General features: G+C 46.8%; 1 protein-coding gene across 3 annotated transcripts in view; it reads left to right on the top strand.

Moving 5' to 3' along the window:
* Positions 1–17,580, top strand: part of LOC147109187 (protein SIX6OS1-like) — a 232,393-nt gene that overhangs the window by 127,704 nt on the left and 87,109 nt on the right. The gene's annotated exons all lie outside the window — the stretch shown is intronic.

Here is a 17,580-nt window from a genome sequence, read left to right on the forward strand (position 1 = left end):
CTCTCTCTCTCACACACTCCCAGTCTCTCTCTCTCTCACACTCCCAGTCTCTCTCTCTCTCTCACACTCCCAGTCTCTCTCTCTCTCACACTCCCAATCTCTCTCTCACACTCCCAATCTCTCTCTCTCTCACTCCCAGTCTCTCTCTCTCACACTCCCAATCTCTCTCTCTCACACTCCCAATCTCTCTCTCTCTCACTCCCAGTCTCTCTCTCACACTCCCAGGCTCTCTCTCTCTCACACTCCCAATCTCTCTCTCTCTCTCACACTCCCAATCTCTCTCTCTCTCACACTCCCAATCTCTCTCTCACACTCCCAGTCTCTCTCTCTCTCTCACACTCCCAGTCTCTCTCTCTCACACTGCCAATCTCTCTCACACTCCCAATCTCTCTCTCTCACACCCCCAATCTCTCTCTCTCACGCTCCCAATCTCTCACACTCCCAATCTCTCTCTCTCAATTCAATTCAATTCAATTCAATTCAAATGCTTTATTGGCATGAAAGTTTACAGAGAACCATATTGCCAAAGCTTACATAGCAAAAAGGTACAGTTTTCCAACATTCTGTAGGTGTCAATCGATTTGACATTTGTTGGTTACATACAATATTACTTTTAAACAATATTAATTTTAAACAGTCTTTGTACTTCATTTGGTACGCTCAATATTAATTTTAAACAGTCTTAATTTTTAAACAGTCCTCAGGTTGTGACATGTTGTTACATATTTGGCCCCAAGGTATGGTCTGTCTCCTTCTCCTAGGACTAATCTCAATTTTGACAGGTCATCCAATTCCTTGAAATCTGGGGTTGTTTGGCTTAGCTTGTTGAATAATATGTTTCTTGATGTGTTGAATTTTTCGCATTTTAGGAGGAAATGCATCTCTGTTTCAACCTCGCCGGCCAGACATTGATCGCATATTCTATTCTCTCTAGGCTGCCAGGATTTCTTGTATCTGCCTTTTTCAATTTCCAGTTGGTGGTCGCTTAGTCTGTACCTGGTGAGGGTCTGTCTCTGTTTTGTGTCCCTGATGGTCGTGAGGTAGTCTGCCAGTTTATATTCTCTTTTTAGGGCCCGGTAACATTCTAATCTGCTTTGGCTTTCAGTTATTTTGTTCCAATGTTCCAGGTAGGTTTCTTTGCATTTTTTAATGATTTGGTTCACTCGGATTGGTGTTTGGACGGCTGTGTTGGTCTGGGGCTGGTCAGGGTCCGGCTGAGTACTTAGTTTCAGTAGCAGCTGACTCAGGGGACTCTTTTCTGGGTTTAGCTCTTGGGTCTGAAAGGCTTTGAAATGAAGGGTGTCTGGGGAGCTAGATTTGAGGTGATTTAGGAAGTTTAGTGCTCGTTTTTGGATGTTTATTATCAGTGGGTATCTGCCTAGTTCGGCTCTGCATGCATTTGTTGGCGTTTTTCTTTGGGTGCGAAGGATGCTTCGGCAGAATTCTGCATGTAGGGCTTCTATTGTGTGTTTTTCCCATTTAGTGTAGCTTTGGTGATTTAGCGGGCCCCATACTTCACTACCGTACAGTGCAATGGGCAGGATTATGCTGTCAAATATTTTGAGCCAGATTTTGATTGGGATTTGGATGTTGTAGAATTTTCTTTTTATTGCATATAGGGCTCTTCGGGCTTTTTCTTTTAGTGCATTCACTGCTATGCTGAAGCTCCCTGATGCTGTAATAGTTAGACCAAGGTAGGTGTAGCTCATAGTGTGTCCTATAGTGGTATCACTGAGGGTAAACTGGTATTTGTTTTCCTGACATCTGGGCCTTTTTTGAAAAATCATGATGTTGGTTTTCTTTAGATTTACTGTTAGAGCCCAATTTTGGCAGTATTTGTCGAGTAGGTCTAGTTGTTGCTGTAGTCCCTGTTCTGTGGGAGACAGCAGAACCAGGTCGTCCGCATAGAACAGGGATTTCACTTCTCCATCCAGGAGACGGAGACCTGGTGACTCGCTTTGCTCCAGCATGTCTGCTAATTCATTTATGTATATGTTGAACAGGGTCAGGCTCAAATTGCAGCCCTGCCGGACGCCTCTTCTCTGGGTGAAGAAATCGGTGCGTTTGTCTCCAATTTTGACCCCGCATTTGTTTTTCAGATACATTGATTTAATAAGGTCATAGACTTTGCCCCCTATTCCACACTGAAGAAGTTTATAATAGAGCCCTTCGTGCCATATAGAGTCAAAGGCTTTCTTGAAGTCGATGAAACAGGCGAATATTTTCCCATTTTTTGTTTGGTGTATATGTTTTTCAATGAGGGTGTGAAGGGTATAGATATGGTCGGCGGTGCGGTGTTTTGGAAGAAAGCCTATTTGGTTTTTTCTGAGGATATTATGTTTGTTAAGAAAATCAAGTAATCTACTATTTAGAATACTGCAGAATAACTTCCCTAGACAACTGTTGACACAGATGCCGCGGTAGTTATTTGGGTCTGATTTGTTTCCACTTTTATATATGGGGGAGATTCGTCCTTGGCACCAGATATCGGGAAAACAGCCTGAACGTAATATGTTGTTGAATAATTTGAGTACCGCACCCTGCATCTCCATATTGCTGAACTTGAGCATTTCATTTTTGATGTTGTCTGGGCCACAGGCTTTCTTTAGGTGGAGAGATTTTGTTTTTGTGGCCAGTTCTTTCCATGTGATTGGGGAGTCTAGAGGGTTTTGGTTGTCTTTAATTGTTGCTTCTAATGTGTGGAGTTTTTCTGTGACCTGATGTTGACTTGGGTTTGTTTCGTTTATTGGGATGTCTTTGTAGAGGTTTTCAAAATGTGTTCTCCAGATGTCGCCATCTTGGATTGGTAATGCTTGCAATTGTGTTGTACTCAGGTTATTCCACATTTCCCAGAATTGTTTTGGATTGGTGGAGTTTTCAATTTCTTCGAGTATTTTGTGGGTATAGTTTTGTGTTTTGTTCCTAATGGTGTGTTTATATCTTTTGAGGGTTTCATTGTATCTAGTACATAGGTCCGGATTGTTTGGTTGGCGATGCTTTTGGTTTGATATTTTTCTCAGGTCTTTTCTGGCATTTTTGCATTCGTGGTCAAACCATTTCTTATTTTTATTTTGTCTTTTGTGACGCTTCCTCTTCTGTTTCACAAGGTCGGCTTTTACAGCTGCCTCATGGAAGATCATATTTATATCCTCTATGGCCATGTTTACACCATCTCTGGTGATCTCGTATGGGTTTTCTTTAAATTTTGATATTTTACTTGTGAGATCAGGTGACTTTAGTGCTGTGATGAATTTATCTCCACTGTCTGGGGCCCATCTGTATGTCTGGTTTATTTTATGTAGCTTACTGGGTTCCTTTTTTGTGTCTGTAGTTTGGGCAGAAAGTTTAAGGTACACATTTATTTGGTTATGGTCTGAGAGGGGGGATTGCTGCCTGACAGTGAATGCGTTGATATCGCAGGGGTCCAGGTCAGTGATTGTATAGTCCACCACACTAGACCGAAGAGTTGAGGAGTATGTGAGTCTCCCTAGGGAGTCCCCTCTGAACCTACCGTTAACTATGTACAGGCCTAAGGCTCGGCAGAGTTGCACTACCTCCCTACCGCTTTTATTTATTTCACGATCAAGGTTGTTCCGATTTGCGATGGCTGGTGTGACATCTAAAGGGGTCTGGCCAAACACATGGTTGTTTCCCTGTGGGTCTATGAAGTCAGGTTCACAACCGGTCCTTGCATTTAGGTCCCCACATATTATCACCTTTCCTTGGGCCTGGAAATGGCTGATTTCCATGTGGAGAGTATCAAATAACTCCTCTTCGAAATATGGCGATTCTATTGGAGGTATGTAGATCGAACATAAGTAAACATCTTTTTTTGCTATTCCTATATTTTTATCTAGTTTTAGCCATACGTGTGATTTTCCCTGTTTTACCGGTGAGATGTGTTTGTCCAGTTCTCCCTTATACCACACCAATATTCCCCCGGAGGTTCTGCCCTTGCGTGTTTTAGTGTTCTTTACTGAGGGCACAATGATTTCATGGTACATTGGAGGACAGTGGGTCGGCACGTCCTTTTGGCACCATGTTTCTGTTAACACAATTATATCAATGTCTTTTATAGCTTTTAGGAATTCAGGGTCTGTACTCTTCATCCCAAAAGTTGAGGAGCAGAGGCCCTGGATATTCCAGCAGCTTATGTGGAAAGAACGCATTTATATAGTTCAATAAAACGAAATAAAATGGACCTATTTTGTGGGATGAGTGTGGAAACACTATTTTCTATAATGCTAAATGATGATTTAGTATAAATTTCATGAGGCATGCACATATATCTATCTAATAATAGTCTCAATCTCATTCTCTCTCACACTCCCAATCTCTCTCTCTCTCACACTCCCAGTCTCTCTCTCTCACACACTCCCAGTCTCTCTCTCTCACACTCCCAGTCTCTCTCTCACACTCCCAATCTCTCTCTCTCTCACACTCCCAATCAATACAATTCAATTCAATTCAATTCAATTCAATTCAAATGCTTTATTGGCATGAAAGTTTACAGAGAACCATATTGCCAAAGCTTACATTGCAAAAAGGTACAGTTTTCTAACATTCTGTAGGTGTCAATCGATTTGACATTTGTTGGGTACATACAATATTACTTTTAAACAATATTAATTTTGAACAGTCTTTGTACTTCATTTGGTACGTTCAATATTAATTTTAAACAGTCTTAATTTTAAACAGTCCTCAGGTTGTGACATGTTGTTACATATTTGGCCCCAAGGTATGGTCTGTCTCCTTCTCCTAGGACTAATCTCAATTTTGACAGATCATCCAATTCCTTGAAATCTGGGGTTGTTTGGCTTAGCTTGTTGAATAATATGTTTCTTGATGTGTTGAATTTTTCGCATTTTAGGAGGAAATGCATTTCTGTTTCAACCTCGCCAGCCAGACATTGATCGCATATTCTATTCTCTCTAGGCTGCCAGGATTTCTTGTATCTGCCTTTTTCAATTTCCAGTTGGTGGTCGCTTAGTCTGTACCTGGTGAGGGTCTGTCTCTGTTTTGTGTCTCTGATGGTCGTGAGGTAGTCTGCCAGTTTATATTCTCTTTTTAGGGCCCGGTAACATTCTAATCTGCTTTGGCTTTCGGTTATTTTGTTCCAATGTTCCAGGTAGGTTTCTTTGCATTTTTTAATGATTTGGTTCACTCGGATTGGTGTTTGGACGGCTGTGTTGGTCTGGGGCTGTTCAGGGTCCGGCTGAGTACTTAGTTTCAGTAGCAGCTGACTCAGGGGACTCTTTTCTGGGTTTAGCTCTTGGGTCTGAAAGGCTTTGAAATGAAGGGTGTCTGGGGAGCTAGATTTGAGGTGATTTAGGAAGTTTAGTGCTCGTTTTTGGATGTTTATTATCAGTGGGTATCTGCCTAGTTCGGCTCTGCATGCATTTGTTGGCGTTTTTCTTTGGGTGCGAAGGATGCTTCGGCAGAATTCTGCATGTAGGGCTTCTATTGTGTGTTTTTCCCATTTAGTGTAGCTTTGGTGATTTAGCGGGCCCCATACTTCACTACCGTACAGTGCAATGGGCAGGATTATGCTGTCAAATATTTTGAGCCAGATTTTGATTGGGATTTGGATGTTGTAGAATTTTCTTTTTATTGCATATAGGGCTCTTCGGGCTTTTTCTTTTAGTGCATTCACTGCTATGCTGAAGCTCCCTGATGCTGTAATAGTTAGACCAAGGTAGGTGTAGCTCATAGTGTGTCCTATAGTGGTATCACTGAGGGTAAACTGGTATTTGTTTTCCTGACATCTGGGCCTTTTTTGAAAAATCATGATGTTGGTTTTCTTTAGATTTACTGTTAGAGCCCAATTTTGGCAGTATTTGTCGAGTAGGTCTAGTTGTTGCTGTAATCCCTGTTCTGTGGGAGACAGCAGAACCAGGTCGTCCGCATAGAACAGGGATTTCACTTCTCCATCCAGGAGACGGAGACCTGGTGACTCGCTTTGCTCCAGCATGTCTGCTAATTCATTTATGTATATGTTGAACAGGGTCGGGCTCAAATTGCAGCCCTGCCGGACGCCTCTTCTCTGGGTGAAGAAATCGGTGCGTTTGTCTCCAATTTTGACCCCGCATTTGTTTTTCAGATACATTGATTTAATAAGGTCATAGACTTTGCCCCCTATTCCACACTGAAGAAGTTTATAATAGAGCCCTTCGTGCCATATAGAGTCAAAGGCTTTCTTGAAGTCGATGAAACAGGCGAATATTTTCCCATTTTTTGTTTGGTGTATATGTTTTCCAATGAGGGTGTGAAGGGTATAGATATGGTCGGCTGTGCGGTGTTTTGGAAGAAAGCCTATTTGGTTTTTTCTGAGGATATTATGTTTGTTAAGAAAATCAAGTAATCTACTATTTAGAATACTGCAGAATAACTTCCCTAGACAACTGTTGACACAGATGCCGCGGTAGTTATTTGGGTCTGATTTGTTTCCACTTTTATATATGGGGGAGATTCGTCCTTGGCACCAGATATCGGGAAAACAGCCTGAGCGTAATATGATGTTGAATAGTTTGAGTATCGCACCCTGCATCTCCATATTGCTGAACTTGAGCATTTCATTTTTGATGTTGTCTGGGCCACAGGCTTTCTTTAGGTGGAGAGATTTTGTTTTTGTGGCCAGTTCTTTCCATGTGATTGGGGAGTCTAGAGGGTTTTGGTTGTCTTTAATTGTTGCTTCTAATGTGTGGAGTTTTTCTGTGACCTGATGTTGACTTGGGTTTGTTTCGTTTATTGGGATGTCTTTGTAGAGGTTTTCAAAATGTGTTCTCCAGATGTCGCCATCTTGGATTGGTAATGCTTGCAATTGTGTTGTACTCAGGTTATTCCACATTTCCCAGAATTGTTTTGGATTGGTGGAGTTTTCAATTTCTTCGAGTATTTTGTGGGTATAGTTTTGTGTTTTGTTCCTAATGGTGTGTTTATATCTTTTGAGGGTTTCATTGTATCTAGTACATAGGTCCGGATTGTTTGGTTGGCGATGCTTTTGGTTTGATATTTTTCTCAGGTCTTTTCTGGCATTTTTGCATTCGTGGTCAAACCATTTCTTATTTTTATTTTGTCTTTTGTGACGCTTCCTCTTCTGTTTCACAAGGTCGGCTTTTACAGCTGCCTCATGGAAGATCATATTTATATCCTCTATGGCCATGTTTACACCATCTCTGGTGATCTCGTATGGGTTTTCTTTAAATTTTGATATTTTACTTGTGAGATCAGGTGACTTTAGTGCTGTGATGAATTTATCTCCACTGTCTGGGGCCCATCTGTATGTCTGGTTTATTTTATGTAGCTTACTGGGTTCCTTTTTTGTGTCTGTAGTTTGGGCAGAAAGTTTAAGGTACACATTTATTTGGTTATGGTCTGAGAGGGGGGATTGCTGCCTGACAGTGAATGAGTTGATATCGCAGGGGTCCAGGTCAGTGATTGTATAGTCCACCACACTAGACCCAAGAGTTGAGGAGTATGTGAGTCTCCCTAGGGAGTCCCCTCTGAACCTACCGTTAACTATGTACAGGCCTAAGGCTCGGCAGAGTTGCACTACCTCCCTACCGCTTTTATTTATTTCACGATCAAGGTTGTTCCGATTTGCGATGGCTGGTGTGACATCTAAAGGGGTCTGGCCAAACACATGGTTGTTTCCCTGTGGGTCTATGAAGTCAGGTTCACAACCGGTCCTTGCATTTAGGTCCCCACATATTATCACCTTTCCTTGGGCCTGGAAATGGCTGATTTCCATGTGGAGAGTATCAAATAACTCCTCTTCGAAATATGGCGATTCTATTGGAGGTATGTAGATCGCACATAAGTAAACATCTTTTTTTGCTATTCCTATATTTTTATCTAGTTTTAGCCATACGTGTGATTTTCCCTGTTTTACCGGTGAGATGTGTTTGTCCAGTTCTCCCTTATACCACACCAATATTCCCCCGGAGGTTCTGCCCTTGCGTGTTTTAGTGTTCTTTACTGAGGGCATAATGATTTCATGGTACATTGGAGGACAGTGGGTCGGCACGTCCTTTTGGCACCATGTTTCTGTTAACACAATTATATCAATGTCTTTTATAGCTTTTAGGAATTCTGGGTCTGTACTCTTCATCCCAAAAGTTGAGGAGCGGAGGCCCTGGATATTCCAGCAGCTTATGTGGAAAGAACGCATTTATATAGTTCAATAAAACGAAATAAAATGGACCTATTTTGTGGGATGAGTGTGGAAACACTATTTTCTATAATGCTAAATGATGATTTAGTATAAATTTCATGAGGCATGCACATATATCTATCTAATAATAGTAATAATACTGATAAGATAACAATAATGATAATGATAAATAATAATATTAATAATTTCTCCGGCTTTCTATCAGGCTGTTCAGCATCGTCATGATCTTTCTCAGTTCTTGGTCTACAGTCTGTGGTCTAGAGGGGGGTCTTGGGTCAGGTATAAAAGCACGGTTCTGTTGTTGGTTTTGTAAAGGGGGGTGGGGGACATTGGTGGTCCTGTTTGGGCTCCCAATGGTAGAGGGGGTGGGAGGGCTGCGTCTTTTGGCAGTGTTTATGAGGTTTCTTGCGAAGACCCACATCCGCTGTTTGAGTAGATGTATTTCGTCATAGAGGTCCCTTGTGTTGATGTTTGGATGATGGGCCAGGGAGACGTTGGGGAGGACAGAACATCTCGTGTCGATCTCCCTGTTGGTGTTGTGGATTATATAGGCTGGGGTGTCCTTTCTGGGCAGTAGTGTGGAGATCACGATCCGCGCCTCGGGGAATTCCCTGCTGGCCTTTTCCGCCATCCTGCTCACCGCCCTAGCAGTGCCTTCCTGTAGGGTGCGTAGGTCGTTCGTGCCTGTGTGGATCACAATCCATTTGGGGCTTCCAAGGGATTCTTTGTTCAGGATCTTCATTGCTTGGTCTGTGTTGCTGCACCATTTTTTCAGGACTTGATGGTCTGGGAACAGCCTCTGGGGGTCCAGAAACTTTCCGTTGGAGTCGGTCAGCAGGACCGCCTGAGGGGCTGGTTTTTCAGACTGGGTAACAGTAGTCTGGGTAGGACTCGCCTGGTGGCTGGTTGTTGGCTGGGTTTCTGGGATATGTTGTGTGGCAGGAGCGGGGTTTGGGGCTTTCGGTGTGTCATCGTTTGGGGGGGTATCTGTCGGTTTTTGTGTTCCTGTGTGTGAGGACTGGGTAGCAGTAGTCTGGGCATGACTCGACTGAGGGCTGGTTGGAGCGGGGTTTGTGGCTTTCGGTGTGTCTTCGTGTGGGGTGGCATCCGGCGGGTTCTGTGTCCTTGTGTGTGTTTTTGTGTCCTCAGGTTTTTGGACCTTAAGAGGTTTGTGTTGCCTGCTGAGCCTTTCTACGGTCTCCTTCGTTTTGTTTTGTTGAGTACGGAGTTCTTTGATCTCATTTCTTTGCTCCTCTATGGTCTGTCTCAGTTTGTGGATGGTGGACTCGTGTTCCGTTTTTAGCTGTTTGAATTCCTCCTTCAAATTCTTGGCCAGTGTTTCTCTGTATTCGTTGAAATCAAGTTCTAGTTTGGCCAGATTCTCTTTCATCATTTTGTTTTCGTTGAGAGGTGTGGGGGGGGTGGAGATGGACAGGGAGGTGTTTTCCTCTGCTGGTCTCTCTTCTTCTTCCTCCACTTGGCTCTCATCATCCTCTGTTCGACTCTCTTTTGCTTCCTGTCCATTGGTCCTCTTTGTGTCTGCCTTAGTTTTCAACTGGGGGAATTCCTTTTCGAAGGAGTCCAGATTTTCCACATTCCCCTGTATCATGATCTTTCTATTTTTGTTGTAGTAGCTTATGGTTAGCAGGGGGTCATCTTTATCTAGGTTTCCATCTTTACATATTTTCAGTCTGCCTCCACTGCCAATACCTTCACTGGAGACGTATGTGTAGTGTTTTTGTAAAGTCTCCTTCCAGGAGGTGACGTATTCGGTGTAGAATATGAGGTTGTTCTTCAGCTTAGTCCCTTTGTGTGTGGTATAGTCAACGTAGAGGATCTCTGGGTTATTTTTTAGTGTTGTGTACTTGTATTTTTCCTTTGCTTTATTTTTTGTGCATTGCTCAGGATATATCATTTCCCTGCTCATTGTAGTCGTTTGTTTTTTGTCTCAGATAGATAACTTTTTTTTCTCTTTTTTGTGTCGTGTTCCACCTTAGCCCACTTTTAGGTCCAAAATTGGGAGTTTTTCAGGGGTTCATCTTTGATATAGCTGCTCTTAAAGGTTTATCTTTCTCTTTCTCTCACAGGCTCTTGGTTCGGGTAGTTTATCGTTTCTCTCGGGTTTCTATTCCTTTTCCTCGCGGGTTTGTTGTTCTTTTTTCAGGTTTTTTTCGAACTAAATTTAAATAAAATTAAACTTTTTCCGAACTAACTTTAACTAAAATGAAACTTAGGTAGAATTAGGTAAAACTTATTTCTCCGGCTTTATTTATTTATTTATTTATTTATTTTTCCTCTTCCGACTCTCTCACTCACTCTCCGGGTCTCGGACTCGCTCTCTCTCTCCGTGCTCCAAACTCGTCCACTCTCCGTGCCCCGGACTCATTCGCTTTCCGCGCTCTGGGCGGATCTCTTCGCGTCGTCGTGTCGGTCTCAGGCCCCCGGGTTTTTTGACTCACCAGGCTGTTTTCTGCCCTGGTCTCCCGGTCTCCGTTCCCGCGGTCTCTGGGCCTCGCGGTCTCGGGTTCACCCTCCCCAGGTCTCTTACTCGTTTTCCCGGTTCGGGCCGCTCCTCCCGTTCTCCGACCTTGCGGTCTCGGGTTCACCCTCCCCAGGCCTCTTACTCGTTTTCCCGGTTCGGGCCGCTCCTCCCGGTCTCCGATCCCGCGGTCTCTGGGCCTCGCGTTCTCGGGTTCACCCTCCCCAGGCCTCTTATTTACTGTCCTGGTTCGGGCTGCTCCTCCCGGTCTCCGGTCTCGCGGTTCAGGCCTCTGTCTCAGTGTGTATCTGTGATTCTCTCAGCGCTCTCTCTCGCTGTTTCTCTCTCGCTATTTCTCTCTCTCGCTGTTTCTCTCTCCCGAGTTACTCGGAGCAGCCGCGAACTCTGCCCAAGTTGGGAGTTGCCGTTCCCGGGACTTGTTGCTGATTTTCGGCTCTCACCTGCTCTCCGCTCCGCTGGTGCCGGGGCCGGGGGTTCGGGTTCGGGTCGCTTTCTCCCTCTGTCTCTCTGTCCCTGTCTCTCTCTCGCTGTCTCTCTCTCGCTGTCTCTCTCTCGCAGTCTCCCTTTTGCTGTCTCTCTCTCGCTGTCTCTCTCTGTCTCTCTCTCGCTGTCTCTCTCTCGTTGTCTCTCTCTCGCAGTCTCCCTTTTGCTGTCTCTCTCTCGCTGTCTCTCTCTGTCTCTCTCTCTCGCTGTCTCTCGCTCGCTGTCTCTCTCTCGCTGTCTCTCTCTCTCGCTGTCTCTCTCTCACACTCCCAATCTCTCTCTCACACTCCCAGTCTCTCTCTCTCACACTCCCAATCTCTCTCTCTCACACTCCCAATCTTTCTCTCACACTCCCAGTCTCTCTCCCTCACACTCCCAATCTCTCTCTCTCTCTCACTCACAGTCTCTCTCTCTCTCACTCCCAGTCTCTCTCTCACACTCCCAGTCTCTCTCTCTCTCACACTCCCAGTCTCTCTCTCACACTCCCAATCTCTCACACTCCCAATCTCTCTCTCTCACACTCCCAATCTCTCTCTCAGCCTCCCAATCTCTCTCTCTCTCTCTCTCACACTCCCAATCTCTCTCTCTCTCACACTCCCAATCTTTCTCTCATACTCCCAATCTCTCTCTCACACTCCCAATCTCTCTCTCTCACATTCCCAATCTCTCTCTCACACTCCCAATCTCTCTCTCTCTCTCACACTCCCAATCTCTCTCTCTCTCTCACACTCCCAATCTCTCTCTCATACTCCCAATCTCTCTCTCGCTCTCACACTCCCAATCTCTCTCTCATACTCCCAATCTCTCTCTCACACTCCCAATCTCTCTCTCTCTCACTCACAGTCTCTATCTCTCTCACACTCCCAATCTCTCCCACTCTCACACTCCCAGTCTCTCTCTCTCACACTCCCAGTCTCTCTCTCTCTCACACTCCCAGTCTCTCTCTCTCACACTCACAGTCTCTCTCTCACACTCCCAATCTCTCTCTCTCTCACACTCCCAATCTCTCTCTCTCTCACACTCCCAATCTCTCTCTCTCACACTCCCAATCTCTCTCTCTCACACTCCCAATCTCTCTCTCTCACACTCCCAATCTCTCTCTCACACTCCCAGTCTCTCTCCCTCACACTCCCAATCTCTCTCTCTCACACTCCCAATCTCTTTCTCTCTCACACTCCCAATCTTTCTCTCACACTCCCAGTCTCTCTCTCTCACACTCCCAATCTCTCTCTCTCTCACTCACAGTCTCTCTCTCTCTCACACTCCGAATCTCTCTCTCTCTCACACTCCCAATCTCTCTCTCTCTCGCTCCCAGTCTCTCTCTCTCTCACACTCCCAGTCTCTCTCTCTCTCACACTCCCAGTCTCTCTCTCTCTCACACTCCCAGTTTCTCTCTCTCTCACACTCCCAATCTCTCTCTCACACTCCCAATCTCTCTCTCTCTCACTCCCAGTCTCTCTCTCTCTCACTCCCAGTCTCTCTCTCTCACACTCCCAATCTCTCTCTCTCACACTCCCAATCTCTCTCTCTCACACTCCCAATCTCTCTCTCTCTCACTCCCAGTCTCTCTCTCACACTCCCAATCTCTCTCTCTCACACTGCCAATCTCTCTCACACTCCCAATCTCTCTCTCTCACACCCCCAATCTCTCTCTCTCTCACACTCCCAATCTCTCTCTCTCTCACACTCCCAGTCTCTCTCTCTCTCACACTCCCAGTCTCTCTCTCACACTCCCAATCTCTCACACTCCCAATCTCTCTCTCTCACTCCCAATCTCATTCTCTCTCACACTCCCAATCTCTCTCTCTCTCTCACTCCCAGTCTCTCTCACACACTCCTAGTCTCTCTCTCTCTCACACTCCCAGTCTCTCTCTCTCTCACACTCCCAGTCTCCCTCTCTCTCACACTCCCAATCTCTCTCTCTCACACTCCCAATCTCTCTCTCTCTCACTCCCAGTCTCTCTCTCTCACACTCCCAATCTCTCTCTCTCACACTCCCAATCTCACTCTCTCTCACTCCCAGTCTCTCACACTCCCAGGCTCTCTCTCTCTCACACTCCCAATCTCTCTCTCTCTCTCACACTCCCAATCACTCTCTATCTCACACTCCCAATCTCTCTCTCACACTCCCAGTCTCTCTCTCTCTCTCTCACACTCCCAGTCTCTCTCACACTCCCAATCTCTCTCTCTCACACTGCCAATCTCTCTCTCTCACACTCCCAATCTCTCTCTCTCTCACACTCCCAATCTCTCTCTCACACTCCCAGTCTCTCTCTCTCTCACACTCCCAATCTCTTTCTCTCTCACACTCCCAATCTCTGTCTCTCTCACACTCCCAATCTCTTTCTCTCTCACACTCCCAATCTCTCTCTCACACTCCCAATCTCTCTCTCACACTCCCAATCTCTCTCTCTCTCACACTCCCAATCTCTCTCTCTCTCTCACTCCCAATCTCTCTCTCTCTCACTCCCAATCTCTCTCTCTCTCTCACTCCCAATCTCTCTCTCTCTCACACTCCCAATCTCTCTCTCTCTCACACTCCCAATCTCTCTCTCTCTCACACTCTCAATCTCTCTCTCTCTCAGACTCCCAATCTCTCTCTCTCTCACACTCCCAATCTCTCTCTCTCTCACACTCCCAATCTCTCTCTCTCTCACACTCCCAATCTCTCTCTCTCTCACACTCCCAATCTCTCTCTCACACTCCCAGTCTCTCTCTCTCTCACACACTCCCAGTCTCTCTCTTTCACACTCCCAATCTCTCTCTCTCTCACACTCCCAATCTCTCTCTCTCACACTCCCAGTCTCTCTCTCTCACACTCCCAGTCTCTCTCTCTCTCACACTCCCAGTCTCTCTCTCACTCCCAGTCTCTCTCTCTCTCTCTCTCACACTCCCAGTCTCTCTCTCTCACACCCTCCCAGTTTCTCTCTCTCTCTCTCTCACACACTCCCTCTCTCTCTCTCTCTCTCACACACTCCCACTCTCTCTCTCTCTCTCACACTCCCAATCTCTCTCTCTCTCACACTCCCAATCTCTCTCTCTCTCACACTCCCAATCTCTCTCTCACACTCCCAATCTCTCTCTCTCACACTCCCAATCTCTCTCACACTCCCAGTCTCTCTCTCTCTCTCACACTCCCAGTCTCTCTCTCTCTCACACTCCCAGCCTCTCTCTCTCTCACACTCCCAATCTCTCTCTCTCACACTCCCAATCTCTCTCTCTCTCACACTCCCAATCTCTCTCTCACACTCCCAGTCTCTCTCTCACACTCCCAGTCTCTCTCTCACACTCCCAATCTCTCTCTCTCTCACTCCCAGTCTCTCTCTCTCACAACCCAATCTCTCTCTCTCACACTCCCAGTCTCTCTCTCACACACTCCCAATCTCTCTCTCTCTCACACTCCCAATCTCTCTCTCACACTCCCAATCTCTCTCTCTCTCACACTCCCAATCTCTCTCTCACACTCCCAATCTCTCTCTCTCTCTCACTCCCAATCTCTCTCTCTCTCACTCCCAATCTCTCTCTCTCTCTCACTCCCAATCTCTCTCTCTCTCACACTCCCAATCTCTCTCTCACACTCCCAATCTCTCTCTCTCTCTCAGATTCCCAATCTCTCTCTCTCTCACACTCCCAATCTCTCTCTCTCTCACACTCCCAATCTCTCTCTCTCTCACACTCCCAATCTCTCTCTCTCACTCCCAGTCTCTCTCTCTCACACTCCCAGTCTGTCTCTCTCTCACACTCCCAGTCTCTCTCTCTCTCTCTCTCACTCCCAGTCTCTCTCTCTCTCTCTCACACTCCCAGTCTCTCTCTCTCACACACTCCCAGTCTCTCTCTCTCGCTTTCTCACACACGCCCACTCTCTCTCTCTCTCACACACACTCCCACTCTCTCTCTCTCTCTCTCTCTCACACACTCCCTCTCTCTCTCTCTCTCTCTCGCACTCCCAGTCGCTCTCTCTCTCACACACTCCCAGTCTCTCTCTCACACACTTCCAGTCTCTCTCTCTCTCACACACTGCCAGTCTCTCTCTCACACACTCCCACTCTCTCTCTCTCACACACTCCCACTCTCTCTCTCTCTCTCACACACTCCCACTCTGTCTCTCTCTCACACACTCACACTCTCTCTCTCACACTCCCACTCTCTCTCTCTCTCACACACTCCCACTCTCTCACACACACTCCCACTCTCTCTCTCTCTCTCTCACACTCCCTCTCTCTCTCACACACTCCCACTCTATCTCTCTCTCTCACACTCCCTCTCTCTCTCTCACACTCCCAGTCTCTCTCTCTCTCTCTCTCTCACACTCCCAGTCTCTCTCACACACTCCCACTCTCTCTCACTCCCAGACTCTCTCTCTCTCTCACACTCCCAGTCTCTCTCTCTCTCTCACTCCCAGTCTCTCTCTCTCACTCACACTTCCAGTCTCTCTCTCTCACACTCCCAGTCTCTCTCTTCCCCCCAATCTCTCTCTCTCTCTCTTCTCCCCCAGTCTCTCTCTCTCTCCCCCAGTCTCTCTCTCTCTCTCTCCTTCCCTCTCTCTCTCTCTCCTTCCCTCTCTCTCTCTCCTTCCCCCTCTCTCTCTCCTTCCCCCCTCTCTCCTTTCTCTCTCTCTCTCCTTCCCTCTCTCTCCGTCCCTCTCTCTCTCTCTCCTTCCCTCTCTCTCTCTCTCCTTCCCTCTCTCTCTCTCTCCTTCCATCCCTCTCTCTCTCCTTCCATCCCTCTATCTCTCTCTCCTTCCATCTCTCTCTCTCTCTCCTTCCATCTCTCTCTCTCTCTTTACATATCTCTCTCTCTCTCTCCTTCCCTCTCTCTCTCCTTCCATCTCTCTCTCTCTCCTTCCATCTCTCTCTCTCTCTCCTTCCCTCTCTCTCTCTCTCTCCTTCCCTCTCTCTCTCTCTCTCTCCTTCCCTCTCTCTCTCTCTCTCCTTCCCTCTCTCTCCTTCCCTCTCTCTCTCCTTCCTTCTCTCTCTTCCCCCCAGTCGCTCCCTCTCTCTCTTCCAACAACAACATGCCCTCAAAAAAGCCTCGGCACCGCCGGGCACCCCCAGCTAGTAATTTATAAATTAATCAATGCAAAACTACACAACGTCAACTAATCACTCTTATGCATTCCCTTGGTGTCTGTCTTTCGTGTTCCTTTGCCTACTCTAGTGCTGCTATGCACTGCTACCCCAGTGGCTGCAGCATGGCTGGTGGAAAGCTGCTGACTCCGTGGGGGACACTGCAGATGGTCTTGCAGGATGACCTCGAGCAGCTCTGGGCCTAGAAGGCCCATCTGTAGACTGCACCACCTCGGCATGGATGTCAGCAGTCTGGGCTGGCTGGCTCTATGGCAGCAGCAAGGGCACTGGTGGAGTGGCAGGGGTGGGAGTAGGAATGCTGTCATCCTGAGAGAGGACAGCAGGTTCTTGCTCCATGGAGCCACTGCCACTCCCCCGGGGCCTTAGGATTCTTAGAAATCATGGGCTCCAAGCTCCGTACAAAGCCCCGTGCAATGTTGCAGCTGGACTCCACCATGCTCCTTGACACTGACAAGATGCTCTCTGGCAGGCTTGCCATTGCACCAAGCATTTCTGTGTGCATGCCCATCACCCTTCTTCTGAAGGCCGTCCCAGCGAAGTCATTGTGCTTCCTGTGCAGCGGAACACGTGTGCAAACTCGCCTTCCGGCGAGCTGGCACCCGTGCTACCCTTTCCTCCTGGCCTGGCTGCAGCCCACTCATGCCCAGTGACTCACCACGTGCAGATCCTGCCTCTATACTGCCCTCTAAAGTATGCGCAGTGCCATTTTCTGAGCTGGTGCCTGGGAGTGTCAGATCGAGTAACTGCCTTTTCTCCTTCACTCTCCTCCTCCATAACATCGGGAACAGGCTGCGCTGGTGGCAGTTCTTGGGTATCTGAAAGGAGAAAGACACAAGAGTCGGGTTGTGGTGAGGGGAGTGGGGGGAAAACAAGATGTGCATAGTTAAACCATCAGCAGCTTGTAAGTGAGAAGAGATTGTGGGATGTGAGAAGGATTAGGTATGAAAATACCGTCATCAGCAATGCTTTCAACCTCTCCGCTCGTCACGCCCTTAGTGATGGCCCCTCCAATGATCTTCAGCACTGTCTCCTCCAGCTCTTCAAGCTTCCCCTCCGCCCGTCTGCTGCTGCTCACGGCGGTTGTGTGCTACCTTTGCCTGCAAGAGAAAGGGAAGTGTGTCAGTGAGTGTGGTGCAATGTGTTTGGGTTATGTGCCTACCATGGTTGAATAGCTGGCAGTGTGTGCAAAGTGTGAAATGTGGGTGTGCGTCATGCAGCAGTGGTAAGTGTATGAGGGTGAGGTGAAGCTATGATTGTGAGGTATGAGTTGTGATTGCTAGAGAATGTTGGTAGGTGAGTGATGGAGGTATGGTGCATTGAGCAGTGTGTGGGGTTAG

Source organism: Somniosus microcephalus, chromosome 12 (assembly GCF_052327205.1).
Source record: "Somniosus microcephalus isolate GS21.2 chromosome 12, FLI_Smic_1.0, whole genome shotgun sequence".
NCBI lineage: Eukaryota > Metazoa > Chordata > Chondrichthyes > Squaliformes > Somniosidae > Somniosus > Somniosus microcephalus.